Below are 22,931 nucleotides of genomic sequence, written 5' to 3' on the forward strand. Positions count from 1 at the left end.
CTATCCAATTTTAGATCGTTTCTAATAATGACACCCGAGTACTTATAATAATCAACATTCTTCAATGGCTTACACCGTAGCCTTCAGTCTATTTTCAAATACCCATATATTTTCTGTAGTCTGGCAATAGAGAGTTTGATCAGATCTACTTATCGTGTACCATTCTAGGCACCACTGGGTGATGTTATCAAAACCGTACCTAATTTTTCGTGTGGTCAGAAACCGATTTGACTGACGTTCATATAGAAACAGTGACACAGTAATTTACTCTATCGACTACCCTATACACTAGGCAACGGCAGGAACACCCTTATGACATCGCTAAGCTAGGAACATCATTATGACATTGCTAAGCTGGGAACATCATTATGAAATAGCTTATCACATTGCTAAGCTTGGATTCGATAACTTCTTTTGTCGTATTGTTTTCGTACAGTTCTTCCGATGTACTAAAACTCGCTAATACATCGGAAGAGAATCAATCAAAGGAAAGCGAGCCGTGATCAATCTCATCAGCCGAGCAATGTCATCTGAGATTCAGAAAATGTTGGATCTGGGAAACCAAACTTGCTTTTGGACGGTCACAGTTATGCCAAAAGGTCGTTAAAAATGACTGGATTCAAAGGCAGTGTAAACTCCAAGAGGGCAGAAACTGGAAGGGAGCACTAACGAGGAAATGAAAACCTCAGGGTGGCCCCAGGGGTATTTTCTAATGAGGTGAGCAATTGTGCGGCTTCAGCTCTTCACTGGTGTGCGACAGACGATTTCAAAAAGTCCCAGTGCTCCTTGCGTACGCGTTGCATCCTGGGAGATTACTGAAATGAACTGTCCTTCACGTTTGGTTTTCGCTGACCTTGACTCCTCATGGACAATCGGCCGAGAGAGGAGGAACCGAAGCAGCTTGGAAACCTCCTCCTCCTTTGTTTACAGCAGGTTGCCAGAGTTCAAAGCGGCGCTAAGCTCTCCGGGATTTTCTGAAGTAGTCTATTGTCCGGTGAGCAAATGTCAGATGAGCAATCAACTTTTTCACAACGGCTTATGGGCATGCGCATGACCTTGAGACGCCGGAGAGAGTTATCTCCGTCTTCACTAGATCGCGCAGTAAGGAGACGACAGAAGTGGGGACCAGTGGGGAGACCGCACGAACGGCGCGAGCTCGTCAGTCGCACTCCGGACAGGTTTTGGTCCTTTGTGCTACCCACGTGGATTTGTTTTGACTCGCTCCGAGAGTGGTTCGCTGGATAGCCGCTAGGATACGACGCGTATATGAAAAAGGTCCATTGTTCGCGCCCCAGGATATTTGCTCACCATCCGAAAGCTCAATATGAACAAATGCTCACAGAGTTTTTTACGTACCTGTTATTTTCGAAAGTTATGTGTTGCGTTTGGTGGCACAGTATAACAGAAAAATGTTTGTCCCAGGAGAACAAAGGTTTGTTGTGGCTGGGGGTATGACTGGGGGGAAACATCAAATTTCTGCGTCATGCTTTCAACCACGCGCATGAGTGAAGCTGCTTAAAAAGCAAACTAATACATGTGCGCAAGCATAGAAGCATGGTAGGATTTATGGTAGGAAGCATGGTAAGCATGGTGGGGGCGGTAGGATTCACGTGGTGCTGGGGGGTAATGTCCGTAAAGACGGAGCATGAGTGTAATAATCGAGGGCATTTATTGGTCGTTCATTTACTTCCAAAAATACCTTTAATAGTTGCGAAACAGACTGATCCTCCTTGTCAGGTGAATGCTCACTCCAGGAGTACCAAACTGAAGACCGCACTACTTTCCGACGCGGATGTAGTGCGTTTCTTCTGGCCACCAATCAGAGATCGTAGATTTCGAAAGATTTTTCGAAGGATTGATTTTGCAAAGTTTATTTTTCCGAGTTTATTTTGACGCTCTGGATATGTACCTGATTGGTTTACATCAGCGTTACCCCGTAACGGAAACAAATATGTACCAGTAATGGAGGCGGTAACGGAAACGAAAAAGACTTCCGTTACCTTTCCCTGCATGTGATATGCGGCTAACCGCTCGATCAGTCAAGGAGGAAGCAAGTACAGGATCACGTTGAGCAGACGAAATTTTAAGAATACAAGCCGCGACATCAGAAGGCCGAATGCCAAAAGGCCGAAAAATCATAACGCCGAACTATCATAAGGCCGAAAGCCAAAAGGCCGAAGATGGAAAGGCCAAAGAGACAGAAGACCCTGAATGGGACTGTTCTTGTCACAAGATTATAAAAAACTTCCTGGCTCTTCTATCAGAAATCGAATAATTGGAATGCGCATCATTTGGTGCTCAGACATAGACTGGCTAGAGAAAATAATAATAATAATAATCTACAACGTGTTTACTACAAAAAGTGAGTGCCTCGTGGGTGAATTCCAGTGAATGACTTGTATCACCCACTGAATGAATTGTAGTGGAGATGGTGTTTTTCTACATTTGGTGACCCGAACGTGATTTGAAGAAGCAACCATCTGAATCGCTTGCTACACAGAATAAACTTAAACCAAGTTAATGGCCATCGTTATTTTACCCCTACATAGGATATCTATGACAAGATCTGTAGCATTTCTTTTTTTTTTTTTTTGCTTCGCATGCAACTTTCTGTACCGTTCTATTTCATAATGACCACGCTTTTCCCCTGGCACAGGAACACATATATGATTTCTTCCGGAATGGTCATCAGTTGTCCCAGGTCACTCACTCGGCTACTCACCCTACTTATCGAAAGGCCGAACAATTAGGTGCGGTTTTGAGTCAGAGCTGATGATAGAGAACTGGTCTTAGGAATGACCGAGGTTGAAGTCGTTGTTGAAAAAGGGATGAGAATGGAAAATGTCATCGCATAGCTCGTAATTTTTCATTTTAACTTATTGCCATCGTGTAAAATAAACACATACAATAACATAGTGGTTCATATGTCTACTTTTCCTTTTTGTTTTCCCCTAAGTGATCGAAAGTATGTTATTAACGCGAAGTTAGGTGAAATAATTTATTTGCTGTATTAATTCACATCGCAGTTGGAATAAAAGTTTTCGTATCCTGGGTTCCTTCTTTCGATAATTCGGTTTTCGGACTTTTCGGACTTCTGATTTTCTGAATTTTCGGACTTCTGATTTTCTGAATTTTCGGCCTTCTGATTGTTCGGTGTTTAGATTTTTTCGGCCTTCTGGCTTTCGCGCCTTGTGATTGTTCGGTGTTTTGATTTTTCGGCCTTTTGATTTTCGGCTCCGATGAAGTACCCGACAAAATTTCGGCACTTTAGAAAGAAGAGCTGAGGCCTGGGAAGATAGGCATGCATTTTCATGGTTTATGACACAAGAAGAGAAATCAGGAGTCTGCTTTGGTTGCGGACGTAAAACATTTCGCTTTGGCTTGTGGCTTCGGTAACATCGGCCAAACCAAAAGGTATCTCAACGGGGTTCCGGAAAGAACGGTCCCGTAAAAAGCTGTCCCTGGTTGCATGGGCGGAAATAATGGTCGCGCGGGGTTCCGTGCGCCCAAGTCTACAGCAGCGTCGTTGTGGACGGCTGATGAAACGGATCATAGCCGATCAAGTGCTATCATTTGCTCTCTTGATTTGTTGAAACTCGGATACATGTTTTTTTTTTAATTAACAATAATGTTAACCATTCAAGCCATTCAATGAGGAACATAAAAGCGGTTATATTCGCTGCACCGCTAGTATTGTGCCTTGTCTTTCTTTTCCCTCTCTCCCTCGCTTTCTTGTTGTTTTCTTTTCCTCTTTTTTGATAACAGATAACGTGATAAGATTAGGAAGCGATTCTCCAAGGTCCTGCTACCTTCTGGATATTTCTGGCAGATCGGTTGGAGAAATGATACCCGCGTTGTTTTGTAAAACGAAGTACTACAGAGCAGTGAGCAAAATGGAATGTTACTTTCTGTATTCGTACCAATGAAATAAAACGCATATAAACGTTTTAAACTGAGTTCACTATCCTGAGGCTCCGGCTTCAGACTCGCTGTACGTTGGTGTCCTCGGATGTAGTTCCCAACTCATCCTTAATGCTAGTATCGGTGTACAGCTGTTATTGTTCATAAACATCGACACAGAACAACAACAACAACAATAAATGATGACGATGAGATGCAGAAAAGATGCAGGGGACAACTGTAAAAACCCGTGTATAACCAAGAGTAGAAAAATGCTAGTATCCAGCGAACGATATTTCTAGCGAACTAGTGCAGCGAATGATGTCGTTTTATGTTACTCATTGAATGGCGTGTACAATTCATTCTCCATTAACATCCCCGATCTCGAAATTCACGTTATCGAAACAAGGAAACTCGGGGGGACGCGAGACTGTGCATTTTATGGTCAAATAACGTTTATTTCCAGTAGTTTATTTTGCAGCGGGGATTTCGGGTTCCGTGACATTTCATCGAACGCCGTTTCATCGAATCGGTGGCCGCCGTTTTTTCTTGCGACAACGTGTGAAATACGTAAAAGGCTCTCCTGACCTAACCCTGGTCAGGCGTCGATGAAACTGCGTTCGACGAAAAGGCATTCGATGAAGTCACGTTCGATAAAACGGCGTTCGATGAAATGGGCGGATACTGGGATTTCGATCACTTTATTTAGAGGTACACCCCTCGAAACAAGGAAAATCGAGAAGAATGCTCGATTATTTCGTAAGATGGTATATGCTAGAGATGGGGACGAATCCAGACTTTTGCGAATCCGAATTCGAATCCAAGGAAGGTTCTGCGAATTCACGAATCTTACGAATCTCGAATCTTTCGAATCCTTTTTTTAAAGAGTTTAAAAAGCTAAGAAAAAAAACTTCTACTGAAAAGTGTTTTGAAGCAGAATATGATACATTTCGTTAAAAAAAAAAAACATAATAGTTCAGTTTCGGGAGCAAATATACCCATACAGTTCATTTATTTAACATATTGTTCATGGGCTACACGAAATACATGAATTCTCGAGCCTGAACTATTTCCATAAAGCTAAAGCAACAATCAAAAGCAAAGCCATGTTACTTTTAAACTTGTAATGTAACGGTTCCTGCCTGAACTCTTTCAGTCCAGGGCAATGTAAACAAAGAAACAAGAAAACACCCGTCGGTAAATGAAGCTTTCGGCGGACTCCGAAGGCGCTAACTTGAAAAAGAAAGGAAGAAACGTGGTTGGTGGATTCGAAAGATTCGATTCGCCGTTCTGGCCTCTAGGATACGGATTCCCGAATCTCGAATCCCTGCCTAGGATTCGTGGATTCGCGGATTCGGTTGGCACATCCCTAGTATATGCCATGTTTAAAAACACGGTATCACTATTTAACCACCCAAATTCACGGGTTTTCGATGTCTGTCCGAGTCGTTTTAGCGAACGAAAGCCAAATTTTAGCGGTCGCTAGGCTTAGTGGGGCAGACACGACGGAACACCACGTTGATTAGTTTATTATTAGGTTAGTCCAAGCTTGGTGTTTGCATTTTTCTGTCCAGGTTCGCTGTTGGCTGTTTCCCGCGCGCGACCGTGCATTTTATAATCGAATAACGTCTATTTCCAGTAGTTTATTTTGCAGCGGCGATTTCGATCACTTTATTTCGAGGTACACCCAGAATGCTCGATTGCTTCGTGATATGATATGCCATGTTTAAAAACACGACATCACTACTTAATCACTCTCCCTAGTCCCGGGGGTTTTCATCATGGTAACATATAGCATTGTTCAGTGACTAATATTTATACGAGCGTAAATGAAATGTTCGCCAATTTCTCGTTTATTCTTTTTATTCTTTTCGAGGCGCGCACGCGGTACACGAAAAGAGAAAATAACAACATAAATTTCGGAAAGGCGGTGTATAAATTCCGGGACGAACATGCACGGGTGGGTATAACTAGGGTTCGGCGCTTTCGGTGTTTATTTTAGGGCGGATTCGGAGTATGTTTTTCGGTGTTTATTTATTTTCATGAAATCGTCGTTTTTTCGATTATTTTTCTGGCATGTACATGGTTCACCTTGCAGCTATCGGTGAATATAAATCGAAAAGTAATTTCAAGACTGTGTGTCTCAGCGCAGCTTTAAAACCGAACAAATACAGAATCAGCCCCTGTGAGACATCACGAAAGGAACACTTTATTGCTCCACAGCGAAGTGGTGGTATACCGAAATCGTGAAAGCAGAGGTCTTTTATTTTTCCGTTTTGTTTTTAAATTTAACGTGGTCAGCGGTTAACCCCTCTAATCTTTCCTCAGGCATTCATTTGTATTTGGCGTTTTTCGGTTAAAACAGAACAATGAAAATTTTAATTTACCACCGTATGTTATTCGGTGTTTCCCGGTTCAAACGGAAAACGCGGAACGTAGGTATATAATCTAACCCTGTATTTTCGCATATTAGAGACACTACGGCAAGAAGCACGACATGCATTCCAAACACTTGCTGAGCGGTGACCAATATTGTAAACCTTGATGGTATCGTAAATAAATAACAAATAAATAAATGCGACACATATTGTGGATCATCACAAGCACAAGCAAGCGCTCTCTTAGAAGCCTAGACGACAGCACCCTGACAGGCGAAGAACAGGTGCAGCTGCGGCCTGGTTGCGATCCCTGCCGATCTTAAAACCTTCGCAGAAACGCGAGTGAGGAAACGATAGCCGCAGAGGAAGTCGGCAGACTCAACCAGGAAAAGTGGAAGAACCACCTGCCCATGTAGACAAGCCGTGAGCGGTAAACAGCAAGGCTCTGCATAATTTGCTTTGGAATGCGGGCAGATGTTTGTTTGAAACGGTGATCAGTTAAACTCTTCAGACTTGCTATTCAAGGTCGTCCCAGCAGCTCTAACGGTCCCCTTGCATCGCTGCACGTCACTTTGTGTACGGCTGAGTAGAGGTTACGATTGAGGAGCATTGAGGCGCATGTATGATGGAAATAAATTCGTATATTTTGGCTTTGCCTTTGAAGCAAACGTGCATTACACTGAGGGAAGGTAAAACGGGTAGGAACACTTTATTACAATTAAGATGAACAAGGCTTTCGTGCAGAGCCTGCACTTCATAATCTTCACCGTTCTAGATCATTCGTGGCAGGACACACAGTTATTGTAGTTTGTTGCGGCGTATAACAGTGCCCGTAGTCTTTGCGTGGGTTTCGTATATGTACCCAAATATCGGGTCTCGACTTACTTCTGTTTGTGCAAGTTGTAATTATTGATGTCCGTGTGTATATAAGAGATAATTCCGGTGCTTCTGAGCATTGTCATAACCTTTTGTGAAGAACTATGTGTTTATCTTCTTTCTTTCTTTTTTTTTCCAAATCGCTTTCAAATTTTCGGGTGTAGGAAAAATAGTCCGCGGAAAAAACGTTTCCCGGAATAAATGTCACCCGGAGAAAACGTCCCCGCAAGAAAAGTATCAAGAAGTTTTCGTCTAACCGCGCGTTACCATCAGCTGTGGGTAGCCCCCCTCAACCGCATGGTGAACTGTCAAAAACCAGCCTAAACTAACCTAACTTCTCAAAACTAACCTAGGACCCGGTTCTAACCTAGGTTCCCACCGGGGACGATTTCTCCGGGGACGTTTTTTCCGGAGGGACATTTTCTCCGGGGGACGTTTTTTTCGTGGACGTTTTCTCCGGGGACGATTTTTCCGGATTCCCAAATTTTCAGTGAGACCGGCACGGTGGCTCTGTTGGTAGTGTGTTCCCCTACTGATTCCAAGGTTGCGGGCTCGAACCCGGCCGAGGACGCCAACAACCTGGTAGCAGGGCACAGTGCTGGACAAAATATTACGGAACATGCTCCGGCGCATTCCTTCCTCAGAGTGACATGTTAGCAGCGAAAGGGACCTTACGGACTTGTGCCTAGGTAGCCCAGTCACCTGTTTGCAACTCCGTACTGTCCCATTTGCTGCAGCGTATCACTCTGAGGAAGGGATGCGCTGGAGCGCGTTCCGTATAAACTTTTGTCCAGCAGTGTACAAGTTGCTTTCAAGCGCCGTCTTCCGCGAGGGGCGTTAAAAACGGTGAGGCGTATGGTGTCCGCCCATTTCCTCGAACGCGGTTTCGTCGAACGCGGTTTCGTCGAACGCGGTTTCGTCGACGCGCCATTTCACCGAACACCATTTCATCCAATGCCGCTTCACTCAACACGACACCATGCGACTTGTACGAGACATACAGATACGTTTCAGGGTCCTCAGTAAGCAGAAAATGTTCATGTTTCCGCACGATAACTTTGATATTTGACACTCTATTGCCGATTCAATTGAAGAGTGTCGTAACGCGGTCTAGTGTAGGGCACGATAGAGTAAACTGTATCGTGCGACTGCTTCCACATGAATGTCTGTTTTACTCCTCAGTCAAATCGGTTTCTGACCAAACAAAAAACGAGGAGTGGCCTTGAGAATATAACCCAGTCGTGCCCAGCATGGTAGGTGATAATTTACTTCTGATCAAACTATCTATAGACCTCTTCCTGTTTGCAAACAAATGACGTCATACTGTTCGACAGCGTCACCAGTTTGGTAGAGTTGAACTACGCTATAAGGCACGGGGGGGGGGGGGGGGCGAACAAGGTCGCGCCCGAAAGCCACGGTCTTTAGGGTATTACGATGGTCCCTGAAAGGGCCGCGACTTTCGGTTCAACTTTGATTTCAATAGGAGGCAGCGAACAAGTGTCCATTCGTGGAACCCAGCCCTCGCCTTCCGATTCGTTTCGTTTTCAGTCTATCTACCAACGTCATGATGACGTTTCTCGGGTAGAGGCCTATTACCAGACAACAACAAAAAACAAAAAAACGGGTATTTTGAAACTAGACTGAAGTCCATACGGTGTAAGCTATTGAAAAATGTTGAGGATTCTAAGGGCACTCGATCGACTTTGGATGTGAAAAAGGAAATTTCGCTTCGGAGCAACGAAAGAAGTAATTGAAAGCATATAACTCGGTCTTCCTTTGGATATATCAGCGGGCGGGGATCAATAAAATAGAGCGCCGTCCGAAGATATAAAGAAAATACAAAGGTCTACTGCACGGTTCATATTGTAGGTGAAGGAGCCTCCCTCCGTCACCACCGAGTATTTAATTTTATATTTATTAAATATTTTTATATTTATTTTTAATAGTTAAATGAAATTGCCGTAGGGCAATTACATTTAACTTCGTGCTTCGTTTGGGTACATGGTTCGTTTCGTTTGGAGGGCGGCTGCCCTATGGGTGGTCTCCGAAAATTTTAGGTTCAGCACTGCCATAAAACTATAAACGGACAAAACAGCTTATATCTAGGTATCGTTCATTGAAGTCGATACCTACATGGCTGTGAAATGAGAAAACGAAGCTTCCTGTGAACAGTACGAGTACGTCAAAAAGATTGCAAAAATATAATTGCTAATGTATCTTAGAATCGTCGTTGGCCCACCTGGTTAACAGTCTCTTTCAGCACCAAAATAGATCTTGGATGCTAGCTGGCCTGTGGGTCACCAAGTACCGGCCATACAGGACGTTATGCAATTCTTGAAATCACGTGACCTTCTGGATCACCTTTGAAGCCTGTGATGAGGGCCATTGGTGTATTTAGTTCATCTGAACTCTCACTTCATTTACTGGACTCGTTCGTCAGACGAACACTGCTTTTTCTTTGTTTGTTTGTTTGATTCTTTTTCCTTTTCTTTCTTTTTTTAAATGCCTCTTGGACATTGTTATGTATGTTTTTTAGCCAGAGCCGCAACCTCGTGTATCGTGCGCGCGCTCATTAATTCCGTCGACGGACTTGTTCGCAGGGTCAGACACGCTCTGCCCGATGTCGTCATATCATTCGACATAACAGTCCTCTAGAGGTTAGTTTTTCTACTTTCTTTTCTATTCAGCAGTTCTGGAGTAGCCTGACCCGACTTTGTCGGGTCTCGTATCTCCTTACTTTTTATATCCCAATCAATCAATCAATCAAATGCTAAAAATGATTGAATTCGCCAGCATACGCGAGCAAACACCAGAGTAACAATAAAATTTATTATATTTCATGAATGTTATGATACGCGTATGTCCTTATGTACATGGTGCGTAAAGCCACGGATATATGTCCTAATGCACTTCGCCCATTTTGTTGCAATAAAAATAGCATTGCAGTAAAGTTATGTCATTTTCAGTGGTGTCTGAAAAATGTGTGATTGTCATGGTGGGGCAGTTGCTATAGCCGAGTGATCTATTATTGTTTGGCTTCAGCGCTCCGACGGCCCTCCACCCCTCCAAGAACACTTCAGTTGAATCAGGTCCACCCTCTTGCATATCTAATTTCAATTTCGTTGCACATTCTCCCTATCGGGCTCATGGCATTTGCATATACATTTACATTACTGCCATAATCTCAGCGGGTATAAATGGAGAACCTGCTTCATGATAGTAAATCTACTTCAATCACATTAGAATTAGATACATTACATTACGAGCAACTAGTGGTGTTTCCTTTGCAAATAGAGGAAACTTGCTCCGAGTCCGTTTCTAAGAGGTAACTCGAATGTATCTGTCACAAATAAAAAGCGATTCGATGAAACGGCGTTCGATGATCACAGTTGTCTCGTGACCATGATAGGCAAGCCTGAGCGATGGGCAAGACACGTAAACAAACACAAACACGAAGGATCAAAAGCTTTGCCCATCGGTCAGATTTGCCTATCATGGAATTTATCCACCAGCTAGCCTGCATTTACGCCATTCTGTCTTGTCTCGTGACGTACAGCCACGAATTATCCTTTCCCAGTTTCGGTAGGACGGCTGTTTACTTCTCTTCGTGTGTTTCATCTCATCGTCAGCATCATATTGTTGTCGTAGTCTCTTCGTGTGTCAAGTGGAGCTTTTCAGCGAAATGTGTACACCGACCGGTTCCACAATAAGTATGCTGCTCCTATTTTTCGTGTACCTTTTTATTTTCTGGTATATATCAGGGTATTTTGTGGTATGGTTACGCCCATTTCTTTTTTCTGTGGTCCTCCCATGATGTGGCCTACGGCCAATTTTGTAACTAGGTGGGCACAGTTAATGGATCCCGGACAATTCCTCACCGGACAACTGCTCACAAAAAAAAAAAAAAAAAACTGCTGAGGCCGGACAATTGCTCACCACAGAAGCGCTGAAGCCGGACTATTGCTCACCGCCTCTTTCACCGCACTTGCATTGTGAACACAATAATAAATTTAATCAGATAGTCACAAGATAATCACAAAATAAACTTATTATTTCTTCTTTCTTTGTTATGTGTTTTTATAACGCGTTTATGGCGCTCATATACATGACTTTTTACGTTTGCTGAACGTCTTTTTTAGCCTTCTAAGGTTGAACGCTTCCCGCAAAGTCGAGTTCTTACATCCATAAATAAAACCCGGAGACTGAGGAACACATATAAACGACACGGTCACAGTACGATGTGTCGTTTATGTGTCCCTCAGTCTTTCCGTTTTAATTATGGATGTCCGTCATCACCAGGTCGCCTGCTTCCTTGCCATCCTGCAAGTTGTGCTTCCTTGCGAGTTCTTGACCTTTTTCGTGGACAAAGCGAAGCTCTGCTCCGAAAGACAAGTGTGCTTTTGAAACCGCGTGGAGTTTATTTTCATTATCGTAATGGCCTCGGAAGCGGATGCATATCCCCACGGCCTCTGTGTGACTTGGAAGATCCTGGTGACGCAGGTAGTCCTGACAAAGAGGCGTGCCTGCAAGTGGGCGACCTCTCGGCTCACCCTCTTCGCTGGTGGATATCCTAGATCCATTTGAAGCAACCTTAGAAAGCGAAAAAAGAAGCTCGGCTAACATAAAGAAGTCAAGTATATCGGGGGGCGTTAAACGCGAAATAAAATCACATATCAAAACGCGAAATGAATCGCGGTATAAGTGCGGTGAAAGTGGTGAGCAATTGTCCGGCCTCACCATTTTTTTTTTTTTTTGAACAACTGTCCGGTGAGCAACTGTCCGCGTCCCACAGTATACTGAGCCAATGTCAAACCTCTGAACGGCGTTACACTACAAGAAACGTGGTAACCCTCGTTTGATTGTGTCATACTGATGGTGTGCAGGCACTATTTAGCAGTACTTCATCACCTGCAAAGATCCGAAAGTTCCGAACATTGCTTGAGTTTCAAAAATATACAAAAATACAGAAAAATCAGAGAGCGAGAAAGAAAGGCGACACCATTATTTTACGTGCCTATTTTCAATCAGTCCACTCGGATCATGAACAAAGTGAAGTCTGTTTTTATTTCTTTTTGGACCAACCTCTTTGCATAGTCTTTCCCACACTTACCCTTCCGCCTCCCACCCCCACCCACTCACTCAACGACCACTCGGTTCATGCACTAATCGAATCAAGGTTACGGCTCCATAGCTCCCCTCATCAGGCACAGTCGTGTTCAAACATGTTCCCCGCTCGCCTTATCCGCGACCTTGACGGGATACATCACCTCTGAGTAATACTCCACTCTTCGTTTACAGCCCTTCAAGAGCGACAAAGTGTTTTCGTCCACCGGACAGAGTTTACGCGCCACTGTACAAAGTCATTTATCTGCTCTCAAACTTCCACTTTGTATCATGTGACGAACCTGCCAAGCGCTACAGACTACTCATCGCCCGCGCCACGCGACTCGGTTTCGAACAGCTTTGACGGCATCTCCGAGCCGTCGATTCCAGCGGGGACTTCGCTATTGGCTGGTATTGATCATGTGACCATGGTAGGCGCGCACAAGCCAGGCGCACCCCGCTGTCGTCTGCGAGGAGAGAGCAGAGACCGGAGAGACTTCATTTGGGTGGGAGCTGCGACGTGAGCTGCCATGCTTAAAACTAACTTGTGCACGGATCAGCGGCCCATGATGTCTTTTACCTGTCGAAACTTGTTTGGTCGAACGTCCCGTGACTGCTCGGAGGACCGAGCATTTTGTCGCATGGAGTTGATGCAGTTGGCAGCGACGTTTAGAGAACGGTGGGAAGTGTTAGCGGAGATACCCGTTGAAGACGGTGATGAGATTAAGGTTGTGAATCTCGAGCTACCGGCGGTGTACGCCAGAATGGTTTTGCCGAACAGGACGGATGCACCACTGCCGGGTAGCGAGCGTGGACAGCGGAAAATCTCAGGTGAGCAAGCAATAGTTCTTGAAGCGTTGTATACGTGTGTGGTACCGTTTTTCTTCTATCTCCTTTTCAATACTGGCAGTGAGGCATGAACTTCCCTAGGAGTTGCATGTCAGGAATGTGCTGGAATTCCGAAGGGGTTGTGTGTCAGCTGTATCCGCTAGTTCTCGGGATTGTTTATTTATTATTTTGCCCATTTTAGCATGTGTCTTTTTTTTTGTGTGTGTGGGGGGGGGGGGGGGGGTTGTAGTATGTTTGGAGCGTGAGAGGTGCTCGGAAAATTTCAACCTCAAAACACCAGAATTACATGAAAACAATTTGCTGCGTACATTTTCTGTCTGTCGTAATTTGAGCACATGGACATGAGCTAAGCACAGGAAAAGACAACTAACAATACCGCGCAGCATCGAGGGTTTGAGCACGTACGCTCTTTCCACATCAGAAGTGGGCGGGGAGCGCACCGTCGCTTCAGCTTTGTTTTCTTTGCCTTTCCAAGCCCGAGACGCATGCGGTATGTGTAACACATCGCTTGTGTGTCAGGCAGACGCACGTTAGCTTGGTGTCGTCGAAGACATTCCACGCGTTCCAAGACTAGCATTGCCGTTCGTATTTATTTATTTATTTATTTTCATTTGTTTGTTTGTTTATTTCCACATGCAGTGGTGAGCCAGCACCTCCTAGATAGTACAAGGGCTGCGCACTGGCCAGCTCACGGAGGCCTGCGTGAGCTTTGCGCGCTGCTGCGGGCTTTTCTCTTGTTCGCTCTTTCATTAACGTCATACAGCAGCATCCACAGCAGGCCTTCCTGTGTGACGCGTTGTCACGTGGGGCGCAGGTCTTTTGCTATCTAGCAGGTATTGAGTGAGCCCGCCCACAATGACGCTGTACCGACAGTAGAAAAATAAATAATAAAGCATTGCAGCGCGTACTGCAAACACAACATTACACTGAACACACAAACCGACAGTTCATCAGGAACTGACAAAGCAATGCAACTCCTTTGTACAACCAGACTTGGTGCTTTAGTGTAAACTACTGCCTATTTGTGTGGATATGATAACACATATGTGAATTTAAATTGTACGGTTTCCAAAATATGGGTGATTATTTCATAGCGCTGTGTCTTCTTTCGTTATTATTATCGTTGTTACTTATATCTTCGGTGGAGCCACGGTGGTGAAGCTTCTAAGCTCGCTTACGTTACCTATCCTCAAACTGCTACCGTCACTGTGTTACGTAAATTACTGATTACGTGCGCACCGAAAAGCAATTTACTTAATATTGAACTTGAGTAACTGTAATTGAACAACTTCATTAACTAACTCAACGAACCCTAAGTACCTAAATTACTAACTAATTACTTTCGTTGCCATCCATACTTATGAGGAATGCTCATAGTCATAGCATACACAAGGACAGCCCGAAATCGTTGACTACCTGCCGCATGTCGTGGATGTGTCTGAAAGTAAAAGCCGTGGTAAAAGTTTGAGGGGACAGGTTATTCTACGCTCCTGCTGTTTTGTAATATTACGAGGAAGACAAAAAAGCCATAAACGTAGAATTCTGCTTCGGCAATTTGGTCATTGATGTTGACGTTATTATAGCAAAATTACACGGTGCATCGCTAAGGAAGCATTTATTAGAGATTTTATTGTTATTAGAGATTAAGTACTTATTAGAAACGTTTATTAGAGAGTTTTAGTGCATCGTACGCTATCGCCTTTGCGTATGTGAGGGATAGCGTTGACGCTTCTGCGCACGCCCATAAGAAAGAGAGCTTCGCGCAGTGCGCAGAACCTCCAACGCTATCCCTTGCGTACGCAAACGCAACACCACTTTGAACCCCTCCAAGAAGGGCGCAACTCTGCCGATAACACACACCACCAACCAAGACCGCTTCTCAAAACCCTCCTAGACATTCCAAGAAAGAGAGAGAGAGAGACGGAGATTTAAAAAAAAGGAAAGAAATTGTGGCATCGTGTGTCAACATCTCATCAACAGGTCTCTCCTTGGTTTTCCCGCCAGGCGGATGGTTTGCGCGCCAGAGAAGTAGGGAACGTGAGCTAGAAGACGTGCCTTTTCTTGTCTTCTGTCGCTCTACTCCTTTCCCGCCAAAACGTGTGACCTTCTAGCCAAACCGCTATGGAGAGAGGGGTGCCTGCCTCTGGCAATGCGGAAGTGGAGCCCGTGCGGGCAAATATGGGGCGACGATGCGCCAGGCGTAACGGGTTCTCCACTTCGGCATGATGAAACGCAAAAATTTGGCGCGCTTTTTTAGCCCTTGTTTCTTCTTGTTGATTCTGGTGTGTCTCGGAGCTCCCAACGTGATCGCTCCTGTGTCCTTGGTTGGTCGGCCATTTCTATGTGCGTGCGCAGTAATGAAGGGAGTCGTGCTTGGTGCATGCGGTTGCGCAACAATTGCAGCGGCGTGAGGCTCGCGTGAAGTGAACACGTGATGGGTTAGAGAGGACTGGGGCTCGCTTCGTGGAAATATCTTAGTCCTTTCTTTTTCTTTTTTTTTTCTTCTTGTTCTTCTGCTGAGATTAATGTTTCTGATCTCTCTAAAACACGACCATGAGGTGTTATATTAATATTTGATACGAAACAGGGATCGCAACCGAAAACCGCTAAAAACCCGTATTTTTCGCTGAACCGAACCAAAATATTTGTTTCGTCTCGTTGAACCGAACCGAAACTGAACCGAAATAAATTTACGCGGTTACCGATCCTCGAAACGGTATAGACGTAATGTGCGTTGAGAGACATCGGAACTACGATTTACACAGCGGATTGAGCCACGTTGCGAAACAAATTCGAAACCGGGGGTGGGATATATGTTTATAAAAAAAAAAAGGAGGACCTGCTCAAAATTTACTTTCCTGAACCGGTTCGAACCAGTATTTGGCGCTGCTGTGGAGCGGAACCCGAACCGAATTGAAAAACATTACGGTTCCGATCCCTGATGTGAAACACTATGAGCCCGGTACTTTACTCCTGGAAGTACTCCAGCTTAGTTGAGGTGCAGGCGGACGGGGGGGGGGGGGGGGGGGGTATTGTTAGGTAGACGATCGGGCTGTATGCACGTCGCTTGAGGGTGAGGGAAGTGGAAGGGAGGGATGATGGACCCCTTAAGTTATTTACTTTGTCGCGGCTTGGCCTTATATCGTACTAGAGCGTGCTAAATTTGCTTCTTCCTTACAATACTTCATTGACAGATTGGTGCGAGCTTCCCTGGCAATGGCACTGTCATTCCAAGAAATGCTTCAGTCCTATAGGGTGATTGGCCTTTTATCGTTATCTGAAGGTTGCCAAGCCATGTATCGCATTTCTCTCGCAAGAGAAGTCATCGCGCACGTTTCTGGATGCAAGGTTTTGTTTTCCTGCGTGCTCCTACGATTAGATGAGTGTCTGGAGTCCTCTTTTCTCACTCTGACGCAAGATCGTAGCATAGAGATAAATGCCGCTACTTTTTTCAGATAAGAACTCCTCTCTCCGAGACGCGTTCGTTCTGTTTGCCCTACATTTATGAGTTATGAAACCTCGTGCTCGTACCGGTTACGACAGTTCTGAGCACCCAAGTCATATCGCCTTGGTACATTTCCAGACAACAAAAAGATTTTCGCCTTTCCAAGGTCCCATATTCCTAGATGTGTGGAGCTGTGGACTAGTCGATTGACTGATTGATTGATATAAAAAAATATGGAGATGTGGACTAATTTGGAAGTTAGAGTTGTATTTGATTGCAAGCTACGTGCAGGTGGCATGTGCAAAATTTCGTGCAGCATTTTTTTTTTTGCAACATGTGGCTTGTTTTTTTTAGACAAAAAAAAAACACAAAAAAAACGGGCCACATGTTCGTGTCCGGCTCCCGATTCACGTGACGTAATCATGAGCTGCCACATCTTGGCCTGACGTGGCTGTGCCAGCGAGATAAACCTGCATGGAGGACTGTCTTGAGATATGCTAATATGATTGATATGATAGTGCTATGACTAATTGCTGACAATAACGTCACAGTAAAGAAAGCGCTGCCCAGAAATTTGGCTCTTAAATAATCTGCCGGGCTATCAAGTCAAATATTGAGCACTTGATTCAAGTACTAAGCACCACGAAATACAGTGTGGCTTGCCTTTCGGGCCCGTTGCCTTTTCACTAAAGCGGAGTACCAATCGTGTGCTACACCAGGTGTGGGATGTATGGAACTCCTAAAGGATGCAAAAGTTGTCCTTATGGACATGCCAGCAGGGAAGGGTCGTTACCGTTTCCATAATCGAACCCGCAATATTTCCGTTTCCGGTACAGAACAGGTTCCGTGTTTGGTACCGACCTTTCAATGTCATTTCCGTTAGAGTTGTATTTGTTTGTCACGCGTACACATCACACAAGGTTTTTCGCATTAGAGAGATGCGCACCTCTTACGGGATTTATATATATATATATATATATATATATATATATATATATATATATATAAAACATCTGTAGAACAACAACAACAACTTTATTTTCGGCCTTGGAGAGTGGGGAGTTTCATCGCAACGGGCGATACTCTACCCCAGTGCTTGGTGGAATGGGGGGAATAAAATAACGAGCCCCTTTACAATAACGATCGAAGTCCGATGGTGTCCAGAAATGTCAGAAGAGCTTTGAGCGCAGAGCGTTGCTTGGCTGGATTGGGCCAGGGACCAAGCAATTTCGGTAGGGAGAAAGGGCGAGAGTCCAGCTGACGAAGAGACTCGGAGAGTGTGATTCGGGTAGGTTCGTAGTGAGGGCAATGAAGAAGAATGTGCTCCAGATCCTCAAGAGCACCACAGTGGCAACAGGTGGGAGAATCAATTTGTCTCAAGCGGTAACGCCACTGAGCTGTAAAGGCCACATCGAGGCGCATGCGGTGGATTAATGCAGCATCCTGACGAGATGTGTTTCGTGGCATGCGGAAAGCGAGCATGGGATCAACTCTGTTCAACATAGAGGGGGGAAGAATGTCGGTTGTCCGTTGGCGGGAAGCCAGGGGTGTCACTAGACGTCGCAGAATTGAACGGCGGTCTCCTCTGAGCAGAACAATACGGGTCCGGTTCCGAGACGAGAGTGCTGCTTCTGCGGCGCTGTCGGCCTGCTCGTTCCCCACGACACCACAATGGGCTGGAACCCACTGGAGAACTAGCCTGTGGCCTGCGGCGTAGATAGTGTGGTAAGCCATTAACACGTCGGTGACTAGGGGTGCGGATGGGCCTCGTATGCCGGAAGTTTCAATTGCTTGAAGTGCAGATTTGGAGTCTGTAAAGACTGCCCATTCCCGGGGTGGAAAATCAGCGATGTGTTGTAGAATCTACATCTGTAGAAACATGTGTTCATCCCGAAGAGTGTCGTGCTCAAACTTGAGTTCAGTAACTGAAGATGGGCGTGACCAGACTAGAGCACAGGCTCGGGCTTTCGGGTATAAGCCATATGAGGGTACGACTCGCAACACGCGGCGTTTGTTAATATGACAATTCGCTTTATGACCAAAATCTGCGGCAACGGCCGTGGTCATACCGTGGTAGGCACCCCATGTAGCGTTTGCGGTGCAATAAAAGTGCTGCAACGCACAAAGCATCGCTGGGCTGGCACTGCTTGCATTCTCTTCGAGGGTTAGTGGCATGGATATATGTCGAAGCACGCGTCCCTAAGTGACCTTGCCAAGGTCGCTTGAGCTCAGATTACGGTGAAAAGCGTACGAGGCAGCAGAAACCTTGCAAACAATGTGAGCCGGTCACGTAATACGGCGCTCAGAAGCAACCCAAGGAGGTCTTCGGCCGGCGGAGAAGCACGTTCTTTCAAAGGTCGAGAATATTTACGTGTTTAGATGTGAGTCACACGACCATGAAATCATTGCAGGCAGCGTGGGCCGCTTTTATTTTCGGGTTGCTCGTTGAGCCAACCGTCTAGGGCAGACGGGAAACTGTTTGGAGAAATAAGTGGCAGGGTTGAATGGCAACTGAGAAGTCACGGTGTGTGTCTTTTGTTTCCTTGCAGACTATATGCGCAAGACAAAGTCTCCATTGAATAAATCTCGGATCGCACCGTACAAGAAGAAGACAGACTCGACATCTACACAAACGGAATGAGGGGCGATCTCAATCGTACGTATCATCCTGAGTTTTAAAAGCAATAGCTTTATGGGGCCAACCACCACGTGCCTCACGTAACGTGCTCACGTGATGTGATCACGTGGCGGTCCTATAAAGTTACTGCATTTAAGTGCGTTTGGCACAATGTCCAAAGATGTTTTTAAATATAATATACCGGTGTATTTAATGGCACATGTACAGCTGATGCTTCGGTTAAGAATGAATGATTGGTAAAAAAAAAAAAAACACAGCCACTGGAACTTGAAGCCACACCACTCGATTTCAGGTGTTTGATGTATTTTGTGATTTTGCCATGCTATGTTCCAGCAGTGATTTTTCGAACCCCCCCCTTTTTTTTTTTTTCACACTGGCCTCTAAATGCTTGGCGACACCCCTTTTTCTACGTGTGCACCACATACAGGGGGCCTTTGCTGTTCCAGCTGTAGACACATGTCGACATGTATAAGCTGTTACAACGTAGCTGTAATGATGGTTCCGTGCTTGCCATTCTGGATAATCTACATGGGCACCATCTAGTCAACATACTAGGCCTCGCTGAGACATCTTACAATCGCGCATTCTTTCGTACAAATTTGCCTTCACACTCACATTCACATGGACGAGCATAATTGAACCTCTGTATGCAATAAGGGGATAAGTCGAAAAACCCCAAACCGAGAAAACTTCAAGTGAATATTTGGTAAGGTAATAGCAGCTGGTATTCCGCTGGCTGTCTGTCCGTTCGCGTGTGTGTGTGGAAAAAGAGCCTGATATAACTGTCCGTCCCATTGACACACATGCACGCATATTTCTTACCATCCGGGAGTGGGTAAATAAACTGCTATATGGTCCTAAATTTTCTTTGGCAGGTACACTCTCGCATTTAGATGTGATTGCAGCAAAAACAGCTTAAACGATATAAGTCGACTTATCCTCTTATTGCATATTGAGGTATGTCGGCACAGTTCCCCCTGAAGTCTGCCCAGGACGCATACTAACCCCCTGTCCCCCACTCCTTCCTGCTGTCCTCTCTCCATCTGTCCAAATCTGTACGCCGCTCATAGCCACAGTTGCTTATAAAAAAATATAAGGTTCAAATGAGGAGGGCGGAATCGTCTTCGAAACCTAGGGGATAAACAGACAGCGATGTCTGTTGTTGCCGGTCTTTATAAAACAGACAGCGAATGACAATAGAGCAAAGAAAAAAACTGACCTCCTTTTGGGTGACTCACTCAGACACTCAGGAGAGTGAACGGTGGTGACTCATAGTTCTCCGCCGTATAAACACGGAAAGACTCAGACACCTTCCCTCTCTGGTACGTCTGTGTCTGATTATCTTATCGCCTTCTTGAACGTGGGTCCGCAAAACCGACACACGATAACTTTTTTTTTTCTTTTCTTTTTTCAGTCATCGGATTTCCGCAGGCAACCTTTCCTGACAGTTCCTATTATTTGTCGCAATATTGTTAACGCATTAACTGTTGTTTGCGACCGAACCATATAATAAATACTAAACGCATCTTCATTAGCAGTTTTAAAGGGGATGTGAACACTTCGCGTCAAGGTACGGGGGTAAATGTAAAAGGCGGTTATACAGGCATCGATGTGGATCTGAATTCAATTGTTTCTATGTCGCCAGCTATGGCATGGAAAAAAAAATTATTCTTTTTTCCTCGACACTCCGGCGTGTAGTACAATGCGAGCATGATGCAATGAACCACACCTGTCAAAGTGACACGACCCCTCTACGCCGATATTAATAACATGGTCAACCTCCTCATGGTTTATTAAAGGTAGCCCGTAAACTCGCTAGCGTAAGCCCTCGGTACAGTGAGGCGGACACCAAGTACTACAGCTCAGAGCAAGTACTAGAGCTCAGAGAGCTCGGGGAAGAGCAGCGTAGCTCATCACGTCACCTGATATTCTTGCTTCCTCTTTTATTTTCTCTTTATTCCTCTTTTATTACCTTTTATTGTGGCACACTTGCGCGACAGTAACTCCACTCCTTCGTCACCGTTTCTTTAATCTTACTTGTTTACGTCGTCATTTTGAGCGCTCATAATTAATCTGGAGTAGACGGATCCACAGTTGTGGAACCCTCATTTCCATATTTTTCTTCATCCATCCCATTCCGTCCTCAGGACTCTAACGTCACAATTTTCGTCACATTCTATGTTTGTTTTTCTGTTGGTTTGTTTGGAAAATGAAAAATTAAAATTGCGGAAAACACTGCGCCGAAGTGGACGTAAACTTGGCATTGCCCGTCAGGTACGGCGACAAAACTACGTTGAATATGCGCTTTTAACACGGGTTGCAGTGGTTTATTCAGAATTAAAACCTATAAAAACCCTAGTGCAGGAGAGACAAAAGAACTTGACGACACACTGCACTGTCCTGCAGATATAGTGCACTGGTAAAAAGTTACGGGGTTTTGCCAAACACCACAACGTCCACGGCGCCCAGCGTAGAACCCGAAATCACAACAACAAAACAGAAAAGGCTGGATACATGGTCGCCGGTGTTGCCCGATAAAATGCGGGTTGTCTCACCCCGGACGTTAGCCCGACCGATTTTATTGATCATGTTTGATTTTTAGAGTCCATATCAGGCGTGTGCTACATTGCGATGTAGTTACAAGCAACACGCTATCGTTGCTTGTACAACACCAAATATGTAAGGTACTTGCTTATTCTCCTTTACCTTTAAAAGTGCTCCTGTACATGTAAACCTTCTTGCTTTTTTTCTTGCTTTTTTTTTTTTTCGTTTCGTCTCACGCCAAACACGTGGGCACCAAACAGGCACTATACTTGGCACAGTACAACGTGTCTTTAGTGTGCTGTACCGCGTACGTCATTGCATATTACATTGCAGCCATTCAACAGATGTAGTCAACCATTGGTTAAATCTTTGCACACGTTACCTTTCTAGGTGGCAAGAAGATGCGCGCCATTTGGTGAATGGTCTAGTCGTTTGCAGCTGTAAAGAAGATGTGCCTGTGGACTTTGTACGTCACTGCGGTGGTCCAGATAGAAGACATAACCTAGTTGCTGTTTTTCCTAATATATACTGGTTATCCTGCTCTGCGGACGGTGGTTGGTTGCGTCGTATTACGACAGAAAATGTCCTACGAAGAGAGAGAGAGAGAGAGAGAGAGAAGACAGGCACAGACCGTTTCTCAGCGAGGGCAGGACGAGTGATCTCGTATTCTAATTTTATTTTGCTATATGTTTTCTGAGAGATGTTGCAATTAGTTTTTCGTACTATTGTTCTAGTGTGGATAACTTGAGTTGATGTGATATGAAATACACTTTTTTATTGAGAATGTGAACAATGCTGCCTTCAGTGTCATTTATTTGGTTGCATCGGAAAGCCTCTTTTCCTAAGTTAGCACTACAGAGCGAGTCTGTGAAGATCTGTCGGGAATAGCATGTCCAGGTTCTTATAGACATGTTATAGAATGCTGTTTCGTCGAGAAAAAAAATCGATATTTAATCGAAAACCGTGTCGTCGCGGTTCACCTGTATCACAGATATAGTTGGTCGACGGGTTCATGATTCAGCACATCTGATATGCACAAAATAGAAGAGAAAAAGAAAATAATTGTCGAGTCGTCGTTGTATAACACTTCGGAAAGGAAAAGAACAACCACAATTTCGGGGTGCTTCACATATGAATATAAAACTTGTGGAATCGCGCTGTGGACTCTCTTCATAAGTGCGCAGCCCTGGAACTGAGC

The 22,931-nt window shown here is 44.8% G+C and overlaps 1 protein-coding gene and 1 long non-coding RNA gene across 15 annotated transcripts in view; one reads left to right on the top strand and one right to left on the bottom strand.

Annotated features, from left to right (window-relative positions):
- LOC135400880 (kielin/chordin-like protein) overlaps positions 1-22,931 on the bottom strand; it is a 167,967-nt gene that overhangs the window by 57,994 nt on the left and 87,042 nt on the right. For 10 of the 14 annotated variants that reach the window (XM_064632858.1, XM_064632850.1, XM_064632860.1 and 7 more), the window contains one exon: positions 22,116-22,319. The exons of 3 other annotated variants lie outside the window; for them this stretch is intronic. The gene's annotated coding sequence lies outside the window, so the exon portion shown is untranslated. Of the gene's footprint in view, positions 1-22,115; positions 22,342-22,931 lie in introns of those variants that run through there. One more of the 14 variants, XM_064632861.1, reaches the window with a different exon arrangement.
- On the top strand, positions 12,716-22,526 carry LOC135400882 (uncharacterized). Its single transcript, XR_010424666.1, has 3 exons — positions 12,716-13,088; positions 19,101-19,207; positions 22,124-22,526. It is a non-coding gene; the product is annotated as an uncharacterized LOC135400882 (long non-coding RNA).

This window comes from Ornithodoros turicata, chromosome 7 (assembly GCF_037126465.1).
Source record: "Ornithodoros turicata isolate Travis chromosome 7, ASM3712646v1, whole genome shotgun sequence".
NCBI lineage: Eukaryota > Metazoa > Arthropoda > Arachnida > Ixodida > Argasidae > Ornithodoros > Ornithodoros turicata.